Below are 27,597 nucleotides of genomic sequence, written 5' to 3' on the forward strand. Positions count from 1 at the left end.
TGCAGACAGAAATGGGCAAAGAACTGTTAAAGTCAAGTAAACCCTGAAAATATTTTCTTGTGTGGGTCAAACAAGGTTGGTTTTCTGACCTAAAGCACTGTAACCTCTGAAGGAAAACGTTGGAAAGTGGAAAGTGAAAAAAAGCATGAATGTAAACCGATTTTGTTCCTAAGTTTCAGTTTCAGCACTTCAGTTTTGACAGTTGCAGAATTAAAATATAAATATCGTAGCTTTAAATGTATCCGCTAAGCATTTCACTCACATAAGTACTTAAGATGTTTTATGCAAACAGCCAAAGGCCCGTCTGTGTGGCCAGGAAGGCCAGCATGTTAACTTTTATGGGCTTTTCCATGCTGAACATTTTGCAAGACAGCCAGTTGGTTGACGTTGTGTTGTCATACACATATTATCTTTGGTTGCTGATGCTTCTGGTCTGACTCATCTGCAGGCACTTCTGTGACATTAGGTTACATTTCCCAACTTAAAATGTCTTGCCAATCTAGGCTGTTATGATTTTAAAAAACTGCAGTCTTTCAAATCGTTGCCTCGATAAAAAATGATTAATCTTTCAATCCTATTTGGATATTTACGCTTCATATAAATATCTGGAAAATGAAACACTGTGGAAAAAACATTGGAGAACATGTGTAAATTACAACATTTCAGAATTACAACACTTGAGAGAAAAGGCATAACAGAATTAACTATTAATATTAACTCCATACTCAAAAGGAGATGACGCCTAGCCAGAGGTACAGTTTTGTGTGTAATATGAAATGATTCTGAGCAGAATTACATCACTAACATTCAAAAGCTTGAAAAGACTATAAGTGATTGGAATAACAAAATCATAATAAAACATTATGTTACAAAATATGTTACATATACATTTACAGACCTTAAGTGAGCACTGAGGTAAGTATTTATTGGAATGTACTGTACTGCACTTAGTAAATTATATTACACTGTGCTGTATTTAATTCTGTTTAATTCCTGTTTTCTCAAGGTATCAACATGGGCTTTTGTTTCTGGCAGTAACTGAGCTCAGGACTGGCTTCATCTCAAGCCTATTTGTAACTAGCAAAGATCATTTCTCTAGAAAGACAAAGCACTTATTGTAAGTCGCTCTGGATAAGAGCGTCTGCTAAATGCTGTAAATGTAAATTACACAAAAAGAGCCTTTACTCTAGAACTTCATAACTGATTTGAAGGAAGCTGTAAAAATGTAGAACATTTAGAGATGTCCAGCATGATGAACGGGGCTGTAGAACACTGAGAATGAAGTTATAATAAAAATAAAATCCAGAATGCGTAAAAAGTGCTGAATAAATGTTGAAGCAGATAATCAAGAAAAAACTACAAATAGATCATCACAATATATGATTTGTAATTTAAAAACTTTTTTGTGCTCCCAAAAAAAGAAATATTGAATGAAAGGTCTTAAAAAAGGGCTTAACCTCACTGTGTCTAGTGTATATAGTACACTGCATTATTATTATCACTGAACAAAATAAGAGCGTTTATTACTGTGACAAGTTACTCCAAGCTTTTGAATGGTAGTGTAAGCTGGGTTGCACACTGCAGTACGGAGGGAAAGGGGAGAAGAGAGTGGCTCATTTTGTCATTTTAACAACAGGTTCCAGTGTTTCTCACCCGGTGGTTTACCTGCACAAACAGCCAAAAGCAGCTGAGGCGTCGTTCCTCAGCAAAAACAAACAGCACAGAGCAGGGCACTGTTTTAATGAGACACATCCATGCTCTCCTCCTCCTGTGATAACTACAACATCTGTGTTTGTCTTGCCCTGACTCTTCTCTGCCAGTTTGTGTATAGTACAGTGTGTGTGTGTGTGTGTGTGTGTGTGTGTGTGTGTGTGTGTGTGTGTGTGTGTGTGTGTGTGTGTGTGAGTTTCTTTGGGTCGCCATCATACGATCATCTATTCTGAGACTTTTACTGCTTGCTTTGCCTGCTGTGTTGATACGTTTTCCAGGACTAAGCGTTCATAACATCTGGGTCCATCAGTTAGGGAATACTGAGGTGGGTTATTGCTGGCTAATATACGACTTTTCCATTGTGCAATATTCTCATTTTGTTTCTCCGCTCATCCAGAGGTTGATTTCTACTTTTACTACCAGTCTCTTGTTCCTGATCTTGCGATAATTCATAATAGTACTTCTGAGCAGTTGGGGGCTGAAGGTTAGGGAACCAGCCCTGTGACCAGAAGTTCGCTGGTTCGATCCCCAGAGCTGACAGTACATTTAGTGGTGGGATGCTGGAGCCTATCCCAGTAGTCACTGGAGGGCAGGAAACACCCTGGAGAGGTTGCCAGTCCATCACAGGTGTAGACACACCCTGAAATATCTGTACATTTTACTGCATTTTCAAGTCTACATCATACAAATAAATGGTTCTGATCCATGATGCGTGGCAGACGCTTACAAGTCTTTCCTTTTTTTTTTTATTGCATACGGTTTTGGGAGTTGGCACTGCAAATATAAGAAATACCAGTTCTATATTATGATGCAAATAAAAATATGTTTGTCATTATATGTCAGCTGTTATTAATTTAAAAAACTTATTATATCCAAAACTATTACAAATGGATACACACACACACACACACACACACACATCTTCTAAGCGGGGGGAGTTGAAGCCTAACCCAGCAGTCACTGGGAGGAAGGCAGGATACACCCTGGACAGGTCACCAGTCCTTCTCAGGGCAGACAGACAGACAGACATTTACATTCACACACACATTCAAATGGATATACATCAAATTTTAAATTTTTTTATTGGCAGATATCCAAATATCATCGGCCCAGAATTCCCATATTAAGTTAAGTGATACTTTTTTTGATCCCACAACCAGGGAAATTCCACCTCCGCATTTAACCCATCCATGAAGTGAAACACCACATACACACTAGTGAACACACACACACTAGGGGGCAGTGAGCACACTTGCCCAGAGCAGTGGGCAGCCCTATCCACAGCCCCCGGGGAGCAGTTGGGGGTTAGGTGTCTTGCTCAAGGACACCTCAGTCATGGACTGTCGGCCCTGGGGATCGAACCGGCAACCTTCCGGTCACAGGGCCAGATCCCTAACCTCCAGCCCACGACTGCCCCAAATATTGCCGTATCCCTAATATTTTGAAGCATTTTGAGAAGACCTGAGCCGTGTGCTACAATTTCTCTTTAGGCTGAATGGTCCAATTTCCCTATAACTATGGACAAAGGGTAAGCGTGGACAGGTCAATTCATACATTCCTACACTTACTACACATTTTTTAAGTAATGTGCATATTTATATTCGACATGCTCCACCACATGCAGACATGTAGAGCATTTCAGATCAGTCCTGATCTCGATGTGGCAGAAATGTGGTAAACAGACTGAGTAGTGGTGACCTGCCAGCGTGCTGAGCTGTCCTGTGCTGCGGTTAGCCTGTCAATGTAGAATTCTGGACTCCAGAGAGGAACATGAATCAAGATGGACACGACTGAGCCTCGGAGCAGAGCCCAAGGGCTGATGTCATTTAACCCTGGCTCCACAGAATGAGGTCAGTTTAAATAAAACACACTCACACATACACACGTACAGGAATCTAAACCAGACTTCAGTGAAGCCCCCAGTGGAGCTGTCTACCCTGAACACTGCCGCCCGCTCTCCAAGAGCAAATTCAATGCGCTCAGATCACGCCAATCTAATGTTACTGCCAAACCAGACCAAGCATCTCTCTGTCTCTGTCTCTCTCTCACAGACTCTCTTTTATCTCTCTCTCTCTCATCTTCACAGTGCAAAGCCTTCGGTCACTATTTCCATTATTTCACTCTTTGATCCTTGATTGGTGAATCGTTCATGTATTTGGCTTTTACCGTGTGTTATACTTCTTGTGCTCGATTGAGAGATGGATTCCTATCATATCATGCTAAATGAATGAGATACATGAAGAACTCACCCTGCTCCACCCAAAAATGTGTTCTTTCATAGCTACTGTTGCTGGGTTGGGCAAGTTTTGCAGAACATTGGCAAAAATCCCATTTAACCAACTGAAAAACTGGCACACTTGTTTAGATTCGCTCCATTACATCGACTTACAGGTTTAAAATGTTACTCTACTGAACTGGATAATGCTGTTATATGAAATTGCCACCAGGCTCAATTACACAAGAAAAGCTACACCCACTCTATCCTAATAGCGTGACCTTTTACACATATACAGTACCTATTTAGCTCATTTCCAATCTGTTAAATTTCCAACTTAATAAAAAAAATACACAGAAGCCTGCAAAATATTCCTTTAACAATGAATTCAATTCCTTTTCTTTTTCCATTCTTTTTTCTTTTTCTATCCTTTCAATTTTAAAAGAAACCTGCAGGGATATTTTTTCACACCTCTAAAGTTCAGTCTTAGCAATTGGTTGCATTTTCTGCTGCTCATGACTCAAATAATTCCAAGCATATTCAAAGATGTTGAGGTCTGGACTCCGGGATGGCCAGTCAAATGTTTGGGAACACCAGCAACTTCTTCTTTGGATTTGTCCATTTTCTTTTCCCGGTGAGGAAGCCTTGACAGCTACACATTCTTTCAGACCCAAATTGAGTTCTCACCGTGGGGGAAGGGACAGAAGCACCTGTGGATGTTTTCAGATCTGAAGCAGCTTGATTTTCTCCTCCTGATGGGGACAGTTTTGCTGGCCTACCAGTTCTCGAGAATCCATTTGAAGAACCATTTTCTCTTAGGAGTACCAAAACATGCAGATCATATTTTTATGCATGGGTTTTGTAAACTCCTATTGTAAATTTGGCTGGAGAAATATTAAAAGGAAACTGTATAAATGAATGTCTCAGATTTTAGCGCAATATTCCTTCAGCTCCCTTTTCCAATGTTTGTAGTTTTACATCCTGGAATTGAAAATGCCTTAGGGGGGATTTTATGTAATCAATCTAGGTTAAATTCACCCAAAGGTTTGAATCAGGAAAATGAATAAAGTTTGCAAAATTATTTGCAAATAAAAAACATAAAGTTTGCACAAGTATTCACCGTTCTTGCTGTGAAACCTCTCGATTAATTCTGGTGGAACTAACTGCCAGGGGAAGTCACATAATTAGATAAACTGAGTCCAAGTGTGTGCAAGTAATGCATCATGTAAACTCAATATAAATACACCTGTTTCTGGAAAGCCCCAGAGTTTATTAGATAATATATCTAAACAAACAGCATCATAAAGACCAAATAGGCATTAAAATAGCTCCAGAACAAAGTTCCAGAGAATCAATCAGATTTTGGTGGTAAAAAAAAAAAATTCCAAACTATGAACATCCCACAGAATACAATTAAATCCATTATCCAAAAATGGGAAGAACATGGTACAAGCATGCTTTTGCCTACAGGAGGCCATCCACCAAAAGCAGACCATCCACCAAAAGGAGGCCACCCACTAAAAGTGACCTCTTAAGGAGGCCTTTAGTCAAAGAAGCAACCAGGAGACCAATGTTAACCCAATGTTAAATGAGCAGGAGAGATTCACTGATGAGAGAAACTGTTCAAAGGGCAGCCATAGCCTGGATACTCCACAAAGCTGGGTTTTATGAAAGAATAGAGAGAAGAAAGCCATGGCTTTAAAAAGCCATTTAAAACCCCACATGGAATTTACCCAAAGGCATGTTGAAGACTCCGCAAACATGTGGAAAAGGCTCTCTGGCGTCAAGAGACTAGAAATGTAACGTTTTGGCCTTAAGTTTGGCAGAAACCCAACGCTGCCATCCACACAGTAATGCACGGTGGTGGTAGATACTGCATGATGCTGTAGGGATGACCTTTCTAAAGCAAAGACTGGGAAACTGATCAGACAGAGCCTGATGGAAGAGCCAAATACAAGGCAATTCTAGTTTTCTTGTTTCAGTCTGCAACAGACTTGAGGAGCAGAGGTTCACCTTCCAAAGTGAACTGACGGAAGCGTACTACCAAAGCTACAGTGGAGTAGTTCAAATTCAAGAACCTGAAAGTGTTAGAACGGCCCAGACTTCAATCTGAGTGAGAATCTGGGACAAGACTTCACCGACAGCCCCCATCCTATCACTGCTTTTTTTTTTTTTTTGCCAAAATATTGAGCAAAAATATCAGGACATGAAGGGTTACAAAGACATATCCCAGAAGACTTATGGCTGTAACTGCCGCTAATGGTGGATCTACCCAATTTTATTCCATGGGCGTGAAAGCAAACAACCAACAAATGTAAGATTCAGAATGTAAAAAAATCTGTCACAAAAAATATATGAAAAACATCATAATAAAAACATCTTTCGTCCCCTCATATGTTAAGACAAATGGTATGGTAATGGTAATCAAATGGTAAAAGTCACAAATAAGTTTTAATTCCAGGTTCTAACACAAAAAATCAATGAAGTCAGTAGTGCTGAGTGATGAGTTACCATTTCTTATTACCTTGAATATGACTGTGGCCAATGTTCTTTAAAGCTTGCCTAACTTAGTAACGGTTGCTATGAAAGAATGCATGCGGGCAGTACATGAGTAGGTCAACTGAGGAAGTTTTGCAGGTTATGAGGGTGAAAATCATATTTCATACAGAGCAGAACTTTCAGGCCTAGCAAGATACAAAACATCACTACAGGCAAAACCCAGCTGTTTTATATACACAGTGTATTAAACAGCATTACACAGATGTTGAGTCTAACAACACCTGTTGCATGGACACAGTGTTACTCAGCTGTACAACATGACAAAATATGTGCACACACACACACACACACACACACACACAACAAACTGGCAAACTGACAACACTTACACAACCCTCCATGTTCCACATTTCTATCACTGTTCTACTTGCTCTGTCTATTGAAAACAGGCCCCAAACTCCTTAAAAACACTCTGGGAGTCATATTACAGACACACACACACACACACCTCCAACACACAAGAACAAGACGAATCTGGTTCTCTTGCTTCTGACTACAGAAAAATTTGTCATCCAGCTTTGGTCACATTCCTTTTCGAGTGTGATAAAGAGGGTCTTTGTTTGCAGAGCTGAGACTGATTACAGTTACATCAGTGCAGCACAGGACAAAGCCCAGACTACAGTACCTCCAGATACACAAATCCCCACTGCAACACAGCCTCACAGCTCAACTACACACTCATTAGAAAGCAATCATCATTTCGCCGCTAACTTATGATGAATTTTGTTTGTGATTTATTTGACTCACTTGGACCATCATGGAAAAAAATGAACTGCGCTTAATGAACCTTCATTGTGTGTTCATCCACTGATGGGTCGGTCAGAGACGGCATACAGGTGCTGGAAGATGCAGCATTAATGAGCCACTCTTGGAATTCCATCACAGTCACACATAGTCTGGCCTGCTGCTTACACCATAATGTGTGTGTGGGTGTGTGTGTGGGTGTGTGGGTTGAGGAGGGGCACTATGTATGTTGTCATAACTGTGATATACTATGTAATTATTGTGATAAATTATGGCACAGTACACTTTTCTGAGGAATCCTTAGTGCTCCTAGAACACTGAACAGCATTTATCATAAAGAGCCTGTAAACAACAACAACAACAACCAGCAAATAGCAACAGCATAAAATACATAGTTGCAAATAGTTGATTGAATGCCAGCCCGTTCTGACATTATCTTTTTTTTTTTTAATGTATGCAATAATACCAAGAAGACTACTTTACTGTGAGATCATGGTACTGATGTGCTGCAGTTGTAGGCATGAGGCTGAAGGCAGAGCAGATCGGCACAGCCGAAATCTCAAAATGATCTTGAGGTCACTGTTGCAATGATACCACCAATTATATCAACTTTTCATATTTACTATTACATTTTGAGACAATTATGACCCAAAAACCGATTAACAAGAAAGTCTATTTACACTCTGCTATGGAAAACAGCTCAGCTCTAATGCTGCTGTATAGAAATGATACTAAATGAAGTTGAGAATTTAAAAAACTTCAGGATGTCCATGCTGGAAATGTCACATCTGCTCTCAAGACAAACGACGAACCTTTCAGCTAATAGCGGCATCTTCTTTGTCGTTGTCATTTGCTTGCTGTCATGTCTGTTGTTTTCGGCTATGGCTGTTATTTGATTGGAGCGCAATTATTGGGAGATATTAGCACGTATAGAAAGCCTCTTAGACTGGAACCAACTGGTATAATAATTACGATTTTTCCCTGCTGATTCTTCCCATACAGTTTATTACAGTGCTGTGAGCGTATTTTAACAAGCTTTCATAAATGGTTCTGATGCTTTGCTCCTTCAAGGTTTTTAACATCCTTGACATACTTTTCTTAGAAAGAAGGCATTGAGAAAGTGAGAAAGGTCTTATGTGGTCTCTCATGCTCTCTTTTGTCCAAACACTTTTGTATCTCTCCCTCTCACTGAGGAAAGGGGGAGTGCGAGGTGGTATGCGTTGACTGCAGCTAAACCAATTGTCAACTTAGATGTAGTTTTTGTTCACTGCTGATTAAATGTTAGCTGAAAATGGACTAAGTTGGTGCACACTGAATGTGTTTGATTCAGACGTGTACAACTTTGCCACAGAATAAAATCGATTACATCAGCACCTACTGCCAATGTAGAATGCCAAAGAACATAAAGTACTTCCACCTGAACAAAGTTTTTACACATCTGAATGAAATGCTTCAGACTGTTAGGACGTGAACTGTACCGGCCCCTTGACCCTTTGCCAGAGTGTAACTATCCCTCAATCTGTCAATCACACGCTCTCAGAGAGGCAGTAAGAGGAAGAAGAATGGTTTTGGGCTGCTGCCAGCCAGCTCTTCTTCAATTGTTAGAGTTTGCTCCTTGAGTGTGCTCCTCTAGAGTGATTATAAGATGCTTTGGGTGACAGTCGTGTGTTGCTTGGGGAGACCAAACAAACAATACACTTCCTGCAGGCCTGAAGGAGCTGGAACGGTCACCATGTTCATGGAGGAGGCAGAGACAATGGCCACTGTGTTGAATAACGGTTTGCCTCCAGAAGCATTCAGACATTCAGACAGCCCACACGTTTTACACACACACACACACAGATGCGTAAATATAGGCATCTTCTCTTCTGGAATAAATGCGTCACATTGAAAGCTTTCAGACCTGACCTTTCACTGCAGTAGAGACTCTTTTGGGCTTGGCGGAGCGAGAGATAAAAGGCAAGGGAGAGCGAGAAACTGCATGTTTCATTAAAAGAAGAACATAATTACACCTGTTTAACTGGATCCAGTAATGAAAATCAGCGTATTTATAGTTTCTGATAGTATTTTTTAATGTGAAACAACTGAGAGTTTGTTTGTTTTTGCCTGTTCCAACTGCATAAAGTATATCAGGAAAATGTCTTTAAGTATTGTGATATTATATTTTTGCCATTCTGCACACCTCCATGTAAAGAGGACCCATGTTTATTTGGCTGGGGGGGGGGGGGGGGGGGGGCTCCCAAATGGCAAAACCATCTAAGCATTGTTTGGGAGATTACATGTTTCATCCCTAGTGATGCCAAAGCCATTCATGGCGGGAAATCCAACACAGCTTACTTGGCCTCAGTCTCTGGGTGGGCGGAAAGGACCTCCCTCTTCCCCATTCACTTATTACAGTACTGTTAGATCTTCACACTGGTGTGCTGTAGTTGTGGGCATGAGGCTGAAGGAGGAGCAGATCAGCACTGCAGAGCTGAAATCGTACTCTATAGTATGGTCTTGAGCACACTGTTGCAGTTATACCACTACTTACACAAACTATTGATATTTACTACTAAACTTTAACACAATAACCCAAAAACCGAGTAATAAGAAAGTTTATTTACACTCCCCAATGAAAAATACACTATATTGCCAAAAGAATTTACTGACCCATCCAAATCATTGAATTCAGGTGTTCCAATCACTTCCATGGCCACAGGTGTATAAAACCAAGCCCCTAGGCCTGCAGACTGCTTCTACAGACATTAGTGAAAGAATGGGTCACTCTCAAGAGCTCAGGGAATTCCAGCGGTACTGTGGTACTGTGATCGGACACCACCTGTGCAACAAGGTCCAGTTCAACAACTGTCCAGTCAACTGTCAGTGGTATTATAACAAAGTGGAAATGATTGGGAACGACAGCAACTCAGCCACGAAATGGTTGGCCACGTAAAGTGACAGAGCGGGGTCAGCGGACGCGGAGGCGCATAGTGCCCAGAGGTCACCAACTTTCTGCAGAGTCAATTTCCACAGACATCCAAACTTGATGTGGCCTTCAGATCAGCTCAAGAACAGCAAAGAGAACTTCATGGAATGGGTTTCCATGGCTGAGCAGCTGCATCCAAGCCTTACATCACCAAGCGCAATGCGAATCGTGGAATGCAGTGGTGTAAAGCGCCACCACTGAACTCTAGAGCACTGGAGACGTGTTCTCTGGAGTGATGAATCACGCTTCTCCGTCTGGCAATCTGATGGATGACTCTGGGTTTGGTGGTTGCCAGGAGAACAGTACTTGTCTGACTGCATTGTGACAAAGTGTAAAGTTTGGTGGAGGGGGGATTATGGTGTGGGGTTGTTTTTCAGGAGTTGGGCTCGGCCCCTTAGTTCCAGTGAAAGGAACTCTTAATGCTTCAGCACCAAGAGATTTTGGACAATTTCATGCTCCCAACTTTGTGGGAACAGTTTGGGGACGGCACCTTCCTGTTCCAACATGATTGCACACCAGTGCACAAAGCAAGGTACATAAAGACATGGATGAGCAAGTTGGGCGTGGAAGAACTTGACTGGCCTTCACAGAGTCCTGACCTCAATCTGATAGAACACCTTTGGGATGAATTAGAGCAGAGACTGCGAACCAGGCCTTCTCTTCCAACATCAGAGCCTCACAAATGTGCTTCTGGAAGAACGGTCAGAAATTCCCATCAATACAATCCTAAACCTTGCAGAAAGCCTTCCCAGAAGAATTTAAGCTGTTATAGTTGCAAAGGGTGGGCCGGCATTATGAATAGGAAGTCACTCAAGCGAATCATTTTGGAAATATAGTGTAGCTGTGGTCTAACGCTGCTGTATGTAAATGCTACTAAATAAAGTATATAATTGCAAAAACTTCAGCAACTCTGCTCTCTTATTGCAGTGCTAGCCAACGTGGGCATTTGTTAGCTGATATAAGAGAACACAGCTCTCCTTTAAGCACGTTCAGCTCTCCAATGCCATCGTGTTAGCAGTAGTTGGAAAAGATGTTTCACACGTCTCAGAGACAGCTTGTCCGAGCCTTCACCCCCCCAACTCGGACTCAAATGCGGACTCCAATTCCCAGAACCCCTTCAAAGATCATGTGACTGATTAACTTCCTCGTGTCCACCAATCGACATTCTCAATCACCAGAATACTGATATGTTGCACCTGTTTCAGGAGTTACATGACTAGTTTAGTTTAGTTTGGTTTATAAGCCCTGGATTTAGAGTAGATGAGTTGCAAGGTATTGTTTCTCTTTGCAGAATTGCTGAGTGTTTCCTGATGACTGCTGTTAGCCTTTTCGAGCATCAGACTCTGATTCTGGATGTTTCTGACTTTGTCTTTTGGTCTTTTCCTGTTTTATTTTGGTTGTCTTGGTAATGTCTGGGCTCATTTGTCTTTTTGCACTTTCGGATGTTCACTGGCTACAAACCCTTTTTCATTAAAGCCTCATCTCTTGTTTTCACTGCGAACGTCCGACTAGGTATGCCACGTTACAATATCTATCATTATCATGATTTATTATGTCATTATGTCATGTCTTAGGTTTTTCACCGTATGCTTTTCTGAGCATCTGGTAGATATCACCAGTGCTTTTACAACACTATGTTCTCATCAAAAAGTGGATTTAAGTGGATTTAGTGAAGCTGAAGCTATAAAAATGTTCTGGCACATCTGGCAAATGTAATGGCACATCCAAAATCCAAAGATGTCTGAAGAAATACATATTGCAACCAAATGTATCTTATAAAAAGACTAAATATTATAAACAAATATTGTAATTTCCTGAAGTATCATGACATTATACAAGGTGAATCAAAACGATTCATCCCATTTCAAAGCGCCATATTTTTACAAGTGTGTGGCGCCTAGGAACCAATCACAATCCAATTGAAAGAGGGGGGTCTAGAGTTTCTGACTGTGACCGGAGGATGGTTACCTTCAGTCTGCGAGGAGATGCGACCCCTGAGCAGAAAGCATTCTGCGTTCTCCACTTCAATAAGAGTGAATCCGTCATAACGGTGCAACGTGATTTTCATTGGCAGTGATGCTCCAACAGCTCAGAGCGTTCGTCGTTGGTTCCACAGCACTGGATGATCTCTGGAATTGCACTGAAAGAGCCGCGAGTGCAGCAACACCCAACATGCTCAATCCAGTATGGGACGGATTTGACTATGGTGTTGATGTTGTCCGTACAGCTGGAGGAGGTTCATATTGAGCACTTGTAAAATAACATCCATCCATCCATCCATCCATCCATCCATCCATCCATCCATCCATCCATCCATCCATTTTCTAAGCCGCTTCTCCGTCAGGGTCACGGGGGGGTGCTGGAGCCTATCCCAGCAGTCTTCGGGCGGAAGGCAGGATACACCCTGGACAGGTCGCCAGTCCATCGCAGGGCAGACAGACAGACAGTCACTCACACCTAGGGGCAATGTAACATGTCCAATTGGCCTGACTGCATGTCTTTGGACTGTTGGAGGAAACCGGAGAACCCGGAGGAAACCCACGCAGACACGGGGAGAACATGCAAACTCCACACATAGAGGACCCTGTTCGCCCGGCCGGGGAATTGAACCCAGGCCCTCCTTGCTGTGAGGTGACGGTGCTACCCACCACACCACCGTGCCACCATAAAGTAACATAATAAACTTTATTTTCACTTAAACCATTTAAAATGTTAAAATGATTAAAATGTTTGACAAGTAATTCATTTTGAAATCGAATCTTTTGAATCACTCTCTGTTTTCCACATATTGGCCATTTCTATTCTTAGTACAGTATTTCCTCACAATATGCCATTTACTGTGAACACTGCTTTAATTGTGCTCATATGCTCTGCAACTAAGCAGGAATACAGATCTGTCATTATGGTTACCTTGCATAAACAACAATCCTATAAATTATGAAAACCCCAGCATCTCAACAGCGCTCCAAAGAAAGAAAGACATAAAAGGCAGCAATACAGGCCACACACACACACACACACACACACACACAAACAGCAAAAGGCCAGCATACCCCTGAGCTTACAAAGCAGACGCAGGCAACTGAGCACATGACACTCATATCAGATCTGAGATCTAAACTCAAAACAATAAACAAGAGGAGCTGACAGATAATACCCAGGACACACTCACACACACACACTCATACACACACACTCAGAGTCAAACAGCGGGCTCATATGTAGGATAGGCACGACCTAAACAGTGTGAGCCAGAAACGTTAACATCCCCACACACACACACACACGCCAGGGGGCTGGACACTCTTGGCTGCAGCTGAGGCATGATTATTTCTTTTGGATACTGACTGTATCTCTTCTAAAGCACCTCTTTGATCTGCATGACAAGACCTGGACTTTTACACCCCACTAATTTTAGTTAAACAGTGCTTTGAGGACTGATATGTCTGTCAATTCTCAATAGTCACATTTCATAAAGTCATATAGATAGGCATTGTTGCACTCGGGGCCGAGGTAACTAGAATGAATCGCTTTTTTATTTGTTTTCTTTTTTTATTAATTAATTACATTTTTTTCTTAAAGCTGCACTATGTACGCTTTGGGGATTCAGAGACCTCTCTGGTGGAATTGTGTAATTGCACACAACATGTGGAAGAACACTTTGCATCATTTTGTGCTTCGGACTCCTTCCCCAAGTGGATGAATCTGATAATTGCGAGCACACTGAAAGAGCGTTTAGAGAGAACTCAGTCAAAACTTGGTGAAGGGCGTGTCTTCTGAGGATGTGCGTGAATTATCTACTATTGTCATCACATCTTTATCAGTATTATGCTGATTTTGCATCTGAGACCTACATCAAGCCAAACCTTCTTTTTGAGACTGTGAAGGTGACGCTAATATCTAAAGACTGACATGGTCAGAAAAAAATGATTTTTAAATGATCACTGATTTCCTCCTGATTCAGTAATGCTGCTTCTTTTAGTTGCCATAAAACTCTTACACAGCACTTCTATAATTAGTTCTCATTCAGAGCTCATTGAGTGTGTATACATGCACTCAATAGTCCGAGCATAATCAGATTTCTCAAGACACAGCAAAACATGCTTGTAGAGGGGTTACCAGACCACAGACATCTAAGGGCACCTTATAGACTGAACCACCGTCTCCTCTCTGCTAGTCTTGTGAGCCAGACTTCTGTCTACTGTCAGGCAGTCTGGTGCCTTTTGACATGACCAAAAACTGCCTACTTTGACAGGAAAGGCCATTTGACTAAATACCTAAGCATGGCACTCTGTTTTAGAGTTTTAACATGATTCTGAAATAAAAACAAACTCAGCAAACATGCAAAGATAAAAGCTACTAAATGCTCAGAAATGACTTGCATTCATTTGCTTCCCACTGGACTGCGTGGCAGTGCATACACACAGATGTGTAGTGAGACTGAAACAGATAAAATCCTGACATTCGGCGATATGATGATATTTAATCGGCATCATGCGAAAGTGTGTCACACAGCTTTTCAGAGCATATCACGAATGTCATCAGTACTTAAAAAACACAGACCAACTATATATAACAGTATACATACTATATAACATTTTGCCAAATCACCCACCCGTAACGTGCTTTGCCACGTGAGGCCATGAGTCACTGTAGTTTCACTCTGCATATCAGTTGTCAGAAGAAAACCTTGAATCTCTTAAATGGTACCTTCACAGGAGAAAGAAATAACATACATTACTTTTAATGTAAGTCAAAGGAACGAGACTTTTTTCCAAGTCATTTTGGGTCGTTTCTTTCAGTCCATTCCTCATCAAATTGACACACAATGTAAAAGGCTACCTGCCCCCCTTACTTCCAAAATAGCAAGAGGACAGTGGGCTACTGTTGGCCTGCCGATGGCTTTCTGCTCAGTTTTCCAGGCGGCCCACTGGTGCTCAGTATTAGACAAAATGCCACTTTTCATTGCTCGTTTTCCACTCACAGTTCAATTTACTTGCTTTTCCTTCATTTCTGCCTTTCGTTATCGTTTGTAAACTAGTTTAGTAAAAAATACTTTACCACAGCGTCAGCAACAAGATCAGTTTAGATCAGGCCTCATAACTTTTCTCCTCTCAGTTGTTTGTAATATTAATGTATATGTCTGACTGTCTGCCCTATGATGGACTGGCAGACTGTCCAAGGTGTTTAATGCCTTCCACCCAATGAATGCTGGGATAGGCCCATCACCCCCCTGCGACCCAGAAGGATAAGTGGCTTAGAAGAAGAATGAATGAAAGTTTGTTTTGTAATATTTTTCTTAGTGTGTTTTCCAAAATAAAAGGTGTCACCTGGGATTAATAACTAGTTAGACCTTGCATGCAGGACAATAATCTCAGTGGTCCGAGAATGAACCAGCAGTGGCATATAGCCAGCAAGGTGCTGACCTTTTCAAGCCAGCTGACCGATACATGCTTGCCATCTGGGTTGTATAGCTTCACCATTTACCTGTTCCTATTGTGGGTTAGCTGCCTACTTCCTTTACTTGTCTTCCACTCCTAAACTGTGGCCATTCAAGTCAAATTCAAGTTAAGTGTGTACCTATATATCTTGCCAAATCAGTGCCATATATATACACACACACACACACACAAACACACACACACATTTTGTTTCTTTCTTTCCATTCATCCTCAAATTTACACACAATACAAAGGACCACAGGTATTTTCAAATTATGCCAAAAACAGAAAAACTACAAAAATGGAGATATGAGGTTTTCCTCTGACAGCAGCAATTTCATTGTGGGAAATCCACATTAATATTTAGCTTACTGGCCTAGAATATCACAACATTCATAAAACAGAACATGTATAAAACCCACAAGCTCCTTTAAGCCAGAATACAGCATGACTCAGATTGTTCAGTGGACATTACCCAGTTATTCTCGCCAAGTTGTGACTATCCATATGACTTTTGTTTACATTTTTGGTTTAATGTCAAATATGTCAATGTGAACACAAAGCAAACAAGAACCACAATTCAACAATGTATCATTTCCTGCTTTGGTCCAAACCGAGGGACCTGAGCTACAAATATAAACGCACCATTAAAGATTATAAACTGTAAGCTTGCCAGTGTGTAGTCTATCATACTGCAGTTTGGAAACACCCAGCGCTTACTGGGTAACAGCCTGGGTCACAGCACAGTGGCGGAGAGCAGAGCTAGAGGGAGAGAGAACGGGGAGTTCCCCCACACACTCTCTCAAAAGCCAACAGGAGATAAGCTTCCTCTTATCTCACTTTATCCAGCGGAAAACATCCTGAATCCACCAACACTCAAACTAATCAGGTCACTGTTAGTGTGTGTGTGTGTGTGTGTGTGCGTATATACACCATCCTGGATGCAAAGTTCATGGAAGGAAAAAGTGATTCAATCACCATATCTCTCTGACAGAAGAGAATAAGAAAGCAGGGAAAGGAGAAAAAGACAAGTGAGAAACAGACGACAGAATGGCCAATTGCCACTGAGACTCATTTTTTCCACAGGATTTCCCAAGAACAATGGAAGTGTGTTAGAGAGGCACATTACACACACAGCAAACACACACAGCAACCACAGCCAAGTATTGTTTGAGTGACGGCCCTCAGAGACACTCACTACAGCTGTGTTTCGGCATAGATAAGAGCAGCATTGCACACACGCACACACACACACACACACACACACACACACACACACATACAGTACTGTACCGAAGACCACCCCACATTCTGGTCAAAACAGTCACTAAGTAGAAGTTATTCATTTTTCAGGAGATTTTTATATTTCTGAAGAGATTAGACATAAGACAGTCCAATGGCCAAAGGATGAAGAAAGTCAAACGCAAATAAGTGAAAAAAACAGGTGTATCCAGACCTGCTTATTAAAAGCTACAGAGAAACTGGGACTCCAAACAGCCATGCGAGACCTGGTAGACCACCAAAACTGTTCCCATCAGATAACAGCACTTAAAGCTTTCGTCTGGGAGAGAGAGGAGAAAATCGAGCTCAACTCAGCTTCAGATCTGACAACTCAGCACTGGGGGTCTAAAAGGATGTACAGTCATCAAGAAGCCCTCACTAAGAAAAGAAAACCTGCAGATCAAAAAAAGCTAAAAAAAAAGATTTATTCATCATTTTTATTTGATATTTCCTTTTTTTTTAAATCATCAGAATCAGGTTGATGCTTAAATTTGGCCAATTTTTCAAACTGATCTTTGATGCATTTGTTGTATGCCACCATTTAGGCTACAGCAGTGCAGCTAAAATGCCTCCACCAAAAAAAAACACCACCCACTCTGTACATAAAACCCTTGGCAGAATGTCACGGTAGCTTAAATATCCTTATTTAAAAACCACTAAAAATGTTACACCTTAAATGGTGTAGCAGTTACATTCTGGTGCCCACGGATCCATACGTTAAACTCTAGATAGGATGTTTTGATAGCTTAAATCTCCTTTTAAAAAAAAATACACTACCAGTTTAAAAAAAAAAAGTTTCTTATTCTTCAGCTTTGTGTTCGAATTTTTCTGTTCATTAATGGGCACTTAATTGACAAATAAATTAGTAAATTAAAAACAAATGCTAGAAATAGAAAATAAAAATAAGATATATGCATGGTTGAAAAGTTTAAAAGTCGGTGTGACAGCCTGGGCTTTCACTCCCGGCCCCTTCTCTCTGTCTCTGAGCGTACAGCATGTGTATATGTGCTAGAGAGCTGTCAGTTCCCTGTGAAGATCACACACCGCAGCCCCCCTCCCACTGAACCGCACACTTCAGTTTTCATTCTGTTCCACACTGAAGTGACCCAGAGAGCAATGCTGACAGCACACAGAGGAGCGAGTCAGTGCCTCAATCAGCCCTGCAGCCAAAAAGCCCTGCAATTTTCAAAAAGAGAAATAAGCTGAGAGACGAGAGAGAGTACCAGCTCAGAACTGTCTCAGAAAGACTCATTTATCAACGTCTACCCTATGTAAACACTTGTAGGTCTGAACAGGAAAGTAAAGAGCGAGAACAGAGTGGCATGAGCTCAGCAGCTCCGATTTGACCAAACATATACGACTTGCTGCAGCCAGATTTCCATCCAGCTGTCGAAGTAATTTCTAGCAAATAACTGAAAGGTCACAAAAAACATTGAGTTTTCATCGGCTCTGAGCAAAACGGAGAAATTCTCCACGTAACATTCGTGAAACACTTCTGAGACATAAGACTTGAGCCCAGAGAGCCTTGTTTTCTTTTCATTTTAAGATATTTTACATCACAGGAGTGCAAAGACACGCACTGGCAAATATAACAGCATAGCAGAGGACCATGCCTGAAGCTCCTTCCAATCTAACGTCCTATAAATTTGAAGCTTTCACACCCCACCACCTCCCTCTTTTCTCCCTGGTCCGCACTCCTCTGTCTCAGCCTTGTCTTTGTTCATCAAGGGGGATCCGACCTTCCAGCTCAAAGCAGCACTCCAGAACTCCAGCCCGGTTTCTCAGAGTTCTCTACCTTCTTAAAGACATATAGTCTCTTCTCATACTACCAACATATCCTGCGGGTGTGGTCCGAAACCAGTAAAACGTCCATTAATCAGAAGCAGGCACTTTATCTATTCACTGTCTACCATCTAATATCACCGATCAGCAAACAAGTTTCTCTCTCTGCAGCAAACACATACATTTGAAATGAACTGCGACAATGTTGGCTGAAGTTTGCAGCAGCCATTCTTTTATTCAATATGTCAAAAAGGATTCCGCTGTAATTACATGCTTGACATCGTAACAATAGAACAATCTGTTTTGATGCTATATAGAATATTGTCGCACCGATACCAATATGCAGCATCGGTATCTGTGATGGGATGCCGATACTTGTGACTAACATCAGGAAGCAATTTCTGACGCATTGATGCGAACGACTAGACAGAACTTAACAACATGTCAGCGGTGTGGGACGACAAGCTATTGTTATTGAGCGAGCAGAAGGAACCGCCGGACTCTCAGACTAACAAACCTTTAGCCTTGATTAACCTTTAGCACAGCAGCCCTCTAGCTGGGCCTGTGCATCCACTAACCCCGCCTGCTTCAACAAAGCCAGAAACACACTTAAACTCACTAATACTGATCGTGTGAATGACAATATTTACTGAGAGAGTGAATAAGACAGAAGTACAGGACAAATGACTTGAGAAATCCAGACGTGAAACAACATTCAGCTCCGTCTTGTAGCCAGAGAAGCTGCCGTGTGCTGATGAGTAAACACCACAGGTTTATCTGTTTACTTTTTTGTTTGTTTTGCAAAATGAAGAAATTTTACATTTACGTAAATTGTTAAACATGGTTCTTATTACTAGTTATACAATCGAGAATACTAAAAATATACTGTAAACAAACAAAAATAAGTTCTTATGCATCTAATAAATATAATCCAACAAGGAAATGCCATCTAGCCAAGCTGAGTGTTTGATTTGTGACACAAAACAGAAAAGATTTTACTGAAATAAGACATTTTAAAAATGTATTGCTATAAATATCAGGAGTTATAGGTGAGTTAGGTTAGACAGAGTTAGCATCGGTATTGGTACTCGGTATCAGTCGATATTAAGGATCAGGTATCAGTATCATAAGGAAAAAAGTGGTATCTGTGCATCTCTAATATAGAACCCTTTTCAAAAAATCCTGTACAGAACCATTGACAGCACATTCTCCAACAATCTGAAGAATGCTTTCGTGATGCAAAGAACCTTTTAATGCAGAACCATTTTCTTTACTAAAGCACCCTAGAAGAATCATCTTTTTCATGAGTGTATATCATTAAACCGATAACCACCCCACTCCCTAAAACACACACACACACACACAAGCATATATCATTCAGTGTGGCACTTGTGTCTGAACAGGTGTGTCCATATAAGGCCACAAATGACCAACAGTCTCTCAATCTGCAACACATGCTCCTGTCCACCCTGTGGTGACTGTGGACAAGAGGGTTAAAACACACTCATTCACATTCACAGTTGACAGCTTGTAGCATTCTGCACACACATAAACGATGGGCTCTAAAGGACTGAGAGAGCAGCTGGGTAAATTGCTGAGTCGTTATTTCAACTGACAGGTGTTGCTACTGCTCTGTCAGGACCCTGTTGCATTCAGAAGAAGCTGTTAAAACCAGGAGAGAAGCCCTCACATACACTGAGGGCAACCACCTTTGCCTCATAAACTCAAAGAACCATCTCAGTGAAACGACCATGACCGACACAATCCAACATAATGAATACCAGACCCTGATAGACACATCCATCAGTTGGCCAATAACAGATGACAGCTCTGACAATGACAGAGTATTGCTGAAAACGACCTTTTTTGGGATGTATCATTGCTGAGATTTGAACTCCTTCTGGAGACGAGCCCTTATGTCAAGACAAAGTCATTCACATAGTAAGACATCTTGCAAATATTGACATTATTTTCATATATACTCAAATACTGCTTTTTCAATGACATTATTCAAAGCTACCACATGTATTATGATTTCTCTATATGGGTTGTCTTCAAATAACAACAACAACAACAACAACAACAACAACAACAACAACAATAATAATAATAATAATAATAATAGAGTGTTACCAAAATTTCAGTTATTGATGTATATACAAGTCCATGTATACGTCATCACACACACACACACACACACACAATTTTATATACACACACACACACACACACACACACACACACACACCAGGGGTGTAAACACGTATCATCTGAAGGTGGAAACCGAACTGAATGAATGTTAGTGTTAAAAGTATTTTGTTATGTTTGGAAAATTTTCAATTATAATGATATCTAGTCATGTATGTGCTCATTATTTGGCCAAAATTAATTTCCCAGGCTTTCTCGAATCAAAACATCTTGTTGTACAGACCTCATTCTGTAGTCAATGTCATGCCTATATTATCAACTCCGGGTCTAAGCTGGATTTCTCTATTGTTGTATTTTTAAAGTCGCCACTATTGCACTCTGTGTCTGATAGAAGTTCCAGTTTGTCAGACATACGTTCTTTCAGTGAATGTCAATGGATCCTCTGAATTATAATGTTTTTAAGCAGTCAAAATATGAACATTGCTAACTTCTAACAACCACACACTGAAACGACGTTGCATTAAAGTCTACTAGCCCTACAGTATTATATAATAACATATAATAACATGAGTAACTCCTAATGTACTCTACTACTGCCAAAGCAACGTAACTACCACACTTCACAAAGCTTGCTGATTTATGTGGGGTGTTTTGGTAAGGTTGCCAGTCTTATGACGTTAAATTAAGTGTGCAGCAGTGTGTATGACCTCGTAATTCAGAGGATCCAGCGACGATCAGAGGACGATCGGTTTTGGAACCACGCTGTTAACCACAAGGCCCGATAGCAGGGATGTTTGAAAATCATAGTCATTTTTGCTATAGAGAAAACCAGCTTAGACCTGGAGTTTCTAATGTGGGTATAACGGCAGCTACACAATGATGACATGACCTCAGCACTCCTCTGTTTTTATTGTCTGACCCCCACTACTGCGTGCACATTTCTTCCCTTCTTCACCTTTGTGTATATAGTCATACCAAAATCAAATCAAAACGAATTGTGCTGAAATTTTAGATGTCATGATGGCCTGAATCATTTCCTAATGAATCGTAATTGAATCATATCAAATCCACCCCTTGTGTGCACACAATAAATCACACAGAACCACATGTAGCCCCCCACACTCACTTTCAGTCATCTTGTGCTCTGTAAATATAGCCTGGACACTTCAGTTCACTCAGAAGAAAAAAACTTGACTGACAACTGTAGATCCTGCTTTGTCAGAGCTCTGTGGTTCACCACCAAAAGGAAATAACTTCACAGAAATGAAACCACACTTTTCCTTCCCAAAATATACTGGATAGTTCAAATTCAGCTACACGTCTATGAGCAGTTAGCAGGCAATCAAAACAAGGTCACCTCTAACTTGCTGGCTCTATATTAGAACACGCATGTAAAACTAAATGACCAGCTGATTTTTAGCGTGAGGGATTTTTACGTGAGGCTCTCATACAAACATTCAGCCGTAATTACTCTTCTACTCAGTCAAACAGCCAGAGAAATAGTCCGACTCCAAAGTAAACAAGGACTAAAAGTTTGCAATAACGCTGTCAGGGCACAAGAGGCCTGGAGTGAGAGGCTCTTTTCCGGCCAAACCCAAAAGCCCACAACAGCTTTAGACGAGGTGTTTCACAGGTCGGAAAAAGCTACCCTGGTAACCGCAGTGGACACAATACAGGAAAGGAGCTGTGGGTTTTTTCTTTCACTGTGTTTTCTCTTCTCTTGCGTCTATCTTTTGTTGAAAAGCTTAGCCAGGAAGCAGTTTACGATTGCCTAAAGGTTCTCCTCCAAGTCTGGTTTAAGTCACTGCAGGAACGTAAAGGAATGAGTTCAGCAGATGCAACAGGAACACTCATTGATGTAAAGGGACTGAAAAAAAGTAGTGCATTAAATCAAATCAATCCAAACGTCCACATCAGTTTACCTACTTTGTTTCACCGAATTGAGTAAATTCATCCCTTTTTTCACTTCAGTGTGACCGGTTCTGGGGGAGGGTTTTCTGTGCTCAGCAGAGGGAACAGATATTCCCTTCTTCCAGTCAGCTGCTTCCACAGCTGCTAACAGGCCTTTCCTACCAACAACTGATAGGGTCAAGGACTTACAACCGCTGCCACCTCCAGCCCTGACAAATATAAACCCACACACTGTCTGAGTGTTCAGTCTGAGTGAACACCCAAAAACACCCACAAAGGCTTCAGAGTAGATGTTTCATTGAGGACAGACATTAAGGATGTCCCATTATAATAATAACGACAAAAGGCTTACTGTATTTATACACCTTTCACAAAATCCATCTTACTTTACTTTATCCATGAACAGAACATAATCAGGGTCGCCCAAAAATCCAACTCAATATGTTTAAATAGCTTTTAAAAACCTCCACAAAGGAAAATGAATAGAATTTCCACCACATAACAATTCACACAACCTCAAACGTGGCGTGTATTACTGTCTCATTTGTTTACAGGAGTGAAGCACAAATCAGAGTGCTGCAAATCAGACACAGATATATGTTTTGAGATGTACGCATGACACATGTCCTCATCATCAGTTCTGCTGTCCTCTAGCCCAGTGGTCACCAGCCCTGGTCCTGGACCACAATCTGCCACACCTGCTCCAACTAATCACCGTCTTCAGAAGTCTTTGATTGGCTGCATCAGATGCACTAGTGTAGGTAAGGGCAAGGGCAGCATGTTAGATGCAGGCTGGAACTGAACTCAGTGGGTAAACAGATCTCCACTACTACTCTAAGTCTTTTTCAGTGGTCAATTTCTGACCACAGGTCCACCGTTGGTTGGATATTTTCGGTTGGTGGACTATTTTGAAATAATATACCCAATGATTTTTCAACCCATTCTTTAGGCATCATCTTAGAACGGAATACCTTTAAAAACAAACTTCACACTGGGTGGGCAATTTATTGTTATTGTGATAATTTGCATCATGAGGGAGTTTGTTCAGAAGTGTAAGCACTATGATTCTAAACCCTTTGAAACAAGGTACCACACGCAGAACAGTAACGGAGGACCTGGGCTAACAGGGCTGGACAGTAACAATAAAGCAGTTCAGAAATACACTGACAGCCAAGATTGTGAATGGCTTTGAATGAGCAGTCTCTGACCTCATGGAAACAGTCAGGCCTGGTTCTGTCATTCTTAAAAAGGAATTCCATTCATTCTTTAAAACTTCTAAATTTCTGCATTATTAAATCTTTTTGTGATGTACAGGGTTTTTTTTGTCAATAATTTGTAGACAGTTTGATCAGAGGAGGATGGGTACCCCTTGTGAGTCTTGGTTCCTCCCAAGGTTTCTTCCTCAGCTAAAAGCTCCCTCACAGAAAGTTATTACATGAAACTGTGAAGCCTGTTGCTTCAGGCTGGGGGGTCGGCGATATGGCAAAAATACATCGCAACAGCTCAAAACATTCTCATAATACACAACATGCATCGTGATATTTCGTTTTCCTGAGATTTACACAGTTGGAACCGAGAAAGTTGAATCTGTAGCGCCACTTATAAAAAATACAATGCTACCATAATAATAATCCATCCATCCATTTTCTAAGCCGCTTCCCCGTCAGGGTCGCGGGGGGGTGCTGGAGCCTATCCCAACAGTCTTCGGGCGAAAGGCAGGATACACCCTGGACAGGTCGCCAGTCCATCACAGGGCCCATAATAATAATAAACCTACAAATACAGAGACGTTTATCTAATGTTTTACTGCACTGCACTAAATCCATTTAAAAGGGCTAATTATGGTAATTTTGTAACAAAACATGTAACATCCATAATCATAGAGAATAACGATACCCTCTTGTTGCCCAACCCTACCTCAGAAATTGGTTTACAATAGTTTTCATATAGTTGTGCCCTAAAACATTTTTTTTTTATGCGTTTATAGTGGAGAGGTACAAGCAGGCCATTTTAAGGCCAAACAGTCTCCAAGGAAATCTTACTTTTCAGATTTATCATTATTTATCCATAATCATTATTAGTTATAAAAAAAATAGACAAATAGATTCCCTGGTCATTTTTTCGTAAGAAAAGAAACGGGTATTTTTGTATTTTGCACCTGTTTCCTGTCAGCACTATTGTACAATAATCACTAGTTTCTGTACAACGAACCACTTCACACCAAACCACTCTGAATGACTATGTTTGCATCAGAACAACTGACTTACGCAGAAATTTGGAAAAATCGCTGCGACTCCGCTTTAAAGCTGAGCCCTGTCTTTTACAGGAACGTTTATATGAATCCGTCACAGTGCGTGCTTTGTGCGCTGCTGACTACACAGAAAAAACACGAGTGAATAGCTCAGGCGGCAGATGGAAGCAAGCTGTCACTAACCCGTCAGCAGGGCTTTTACTGGCCTGTACACTCTCTAAATGAAAGAACCCCAGAAGGATTGCAGCTCCTCTTAAATTCCTCTCTCCTGATCCACTTCAGAGAAACAAGCCATTCATAAAACGAGGGCAGGATCGACGCCGAGCGGACGAGCAGGGCTCTGCTTTAGATTCGGTTACTTTGGTAAATGCAGGAATAAGAGTCAAATACACACAGCACTTCAGAAGCACTCAGGATGGAGTAGATGGAGTCGTGTGCAGGAGTGAACATCTGGCTGTTACAGCTGCTGCACATACACACATTCCCTGAAGTCACTCTCGGCACAGGGCCTGGGAAATATACTAAACATTTTATCTAGCATTTTCCTTTAAACGCCTCGCTCTCTAGAGCTTCAGCAGACGATTTGGACTGCTGCTGATGCGTAGGAGGAGGAATATTTTTCCTTACGCATATCTGGCAACTCATGGGTCAGCCAGTCAATGACATCATCACCCTGTGCCTGACACCGTTGACACCAGACACCTCTGAGTGCGCTTGGGCCTACTGGCATTCATAGCCACACTGGAGAAGCTAGTCACACGGCCAGAAGCATGACTGCAACACTCTGACTGTCTCGCTATGTTGTTATTTACAATGACAGGTTAAGGAGTCGACCTTTCCGTGCTCTGCCCGCAAACAGGCCAGTCACAGTCGTGTCATCTATAACTGCTGCGAAAGCTCAGGGAATCTAAATCCATGTTTTCTTTCCAAATTAAATGGTCTTGCTCTTGTGGAACAGGCAGCACGGTGGTGTGGTGGGTAGCGCTGTCGCCTCACAGCAAGAAGGGCCTGGGTTCGATTCCCCAGCCGGGTGACCAGCGTCCCTTGTGTGTGGAGTTTGCATGTTCTCCCCGTGTCTGTGTGGGTTTCATCCCACAGTCCAAAGACATGCAGTTAGGCCATTTGGACATTCCTCTGCGGTCTCTCCATGTCTGAGCCAGAAAAATGATCAAGACAAAGCTAACAACCAAGCGAAAGCTAAGCTATCTCATCTGTCCATCACGCTGTTGTGTTTAGTTCTCCTTCTGCGGTGTTTCGGACTGAGGGATGTCAGTTACGTGTGCTCATCAGAATATTAGGACCGTGTCCAGACAGTTCTCATATATGTTTGATTAGTGCTCTGTAAGCTACATTTTCTTATATTTCTTCCTTTTTTTATTTAACTGTGTTCAAATTGACTCCATTTGAGAATAATAAAAACATTTTTAAACATTTACTATTATACTACACACCCTTGCTGATTAGCTATCTTGCTTGCAAGCTATCTTTATAGGTTTATAGCCATCTTTATAAGTACCTTTATGTTGTACTGACATGAAATGATATACTGCGTTGTTCTGCACATGTGCACACTCACACAAATGTCTGCAGTGACACAGAATCACATGCAGAGTCAAGCAAAGCTTACACGTTCTCTTGTGGCTGTAAAAGATAAGAAACATTTTTTGAAGCATACATGCTAACAACATTAGCCTTAGCTACATAGCTAACAAACAAACAAGCATTACACAGTGCTGCCCTCTCCGTGCATTACAGAACCAAGTTAGACGTTTGTAATGATGTTTCAACGAATCCATTTACTGCTTTTCTGGTTACATTTATTTCCCTCAACTCAAAGCATCCGATACACATAGTAAGCCTGTGAAATTGAATGATTGTGGTCAGCTTAACTGAGTGCAATCAGCTCAAATAACCGCCATCAGCTGCTTATGTAATTATCGTGACAAGCTTTAGAGAAAGCTGACTAAAGTCCAATTCAACATAATAAAAAAACCTGTACCACATTAACTCCTTACTAAAATTAGATGTGGTATTAATTTCAACTGCCGTCGTTTTTTTTGTAGTGTAATTAAGCTGTAATTTAAAATCAGCTTAATTTCAAGTAGATACAACGTAGTTTAATTTGCAAGTCAAGTATTATAAGCTGAAAAGTCGGTGTTATTTAGTGACTCTAAGCAACTCTGTACAGCTTGTCCAACCCAGCAACAGTCACCATGAAAGAGTGTGGGCGGGGCGTGGACAGGTCAACGGCACTACTAAACTGTTGGACTATGTAAAAATAAATGAAGGCAGATCAGTTGTAGTTGCATGACCCCACTGAGGAAACTTCATCCGTCACACTTCCACCTCAGACGACCACCAAAGCCATCAGGAACATGACCCTGACCACCACAGAATCCTGATCCACCACCTACCACCCAGCCTGACGGGTCAGGAGAGATGGGATAACATGTCACAGACAGGAAGTCTCCAATGCAAAAATATAGACGCAAACTGATGGCATTCAAGCCCAGTTTCTACATCTTTTGCACTTTTATTTTTGAAAACATGTTAACACTGTGCAAAATGCACAGCTGTATGCAAATGT

General features: G+C 41.3%; 1 protein-coding gene across 8 annotated transcripts in view; it reads right to left on the reverse strand.

The window, feature by feature from the left end:
- The window catches only part of flncb (filamin C, gamma b (actin binding protein 280)), a 113,664-nt gene that overhangs the window by 72,491 nt on the left and 13,576 nt on the right, over positions 1-27,597 (reverse strand). The window lies entirely within an intron of this gene.

The sequence above is a fragment of the Pygocentrus nattereri genome, chromosome 1 (genome assembly GCF_015220715.1).
Source record: "Pygocentrus nattereri isolate fPygNat1 chromosome 1, fPygNat1.pri, whole genome shotgun sequence".
NCBI classification, from domain to species: domain Eukaryota; kingdom Metazoa; phylum Chordata; class Actinopteri; order Characiformes; family Serrasalmidae; genus Pygocentrus; species Pygocentrus nattereri.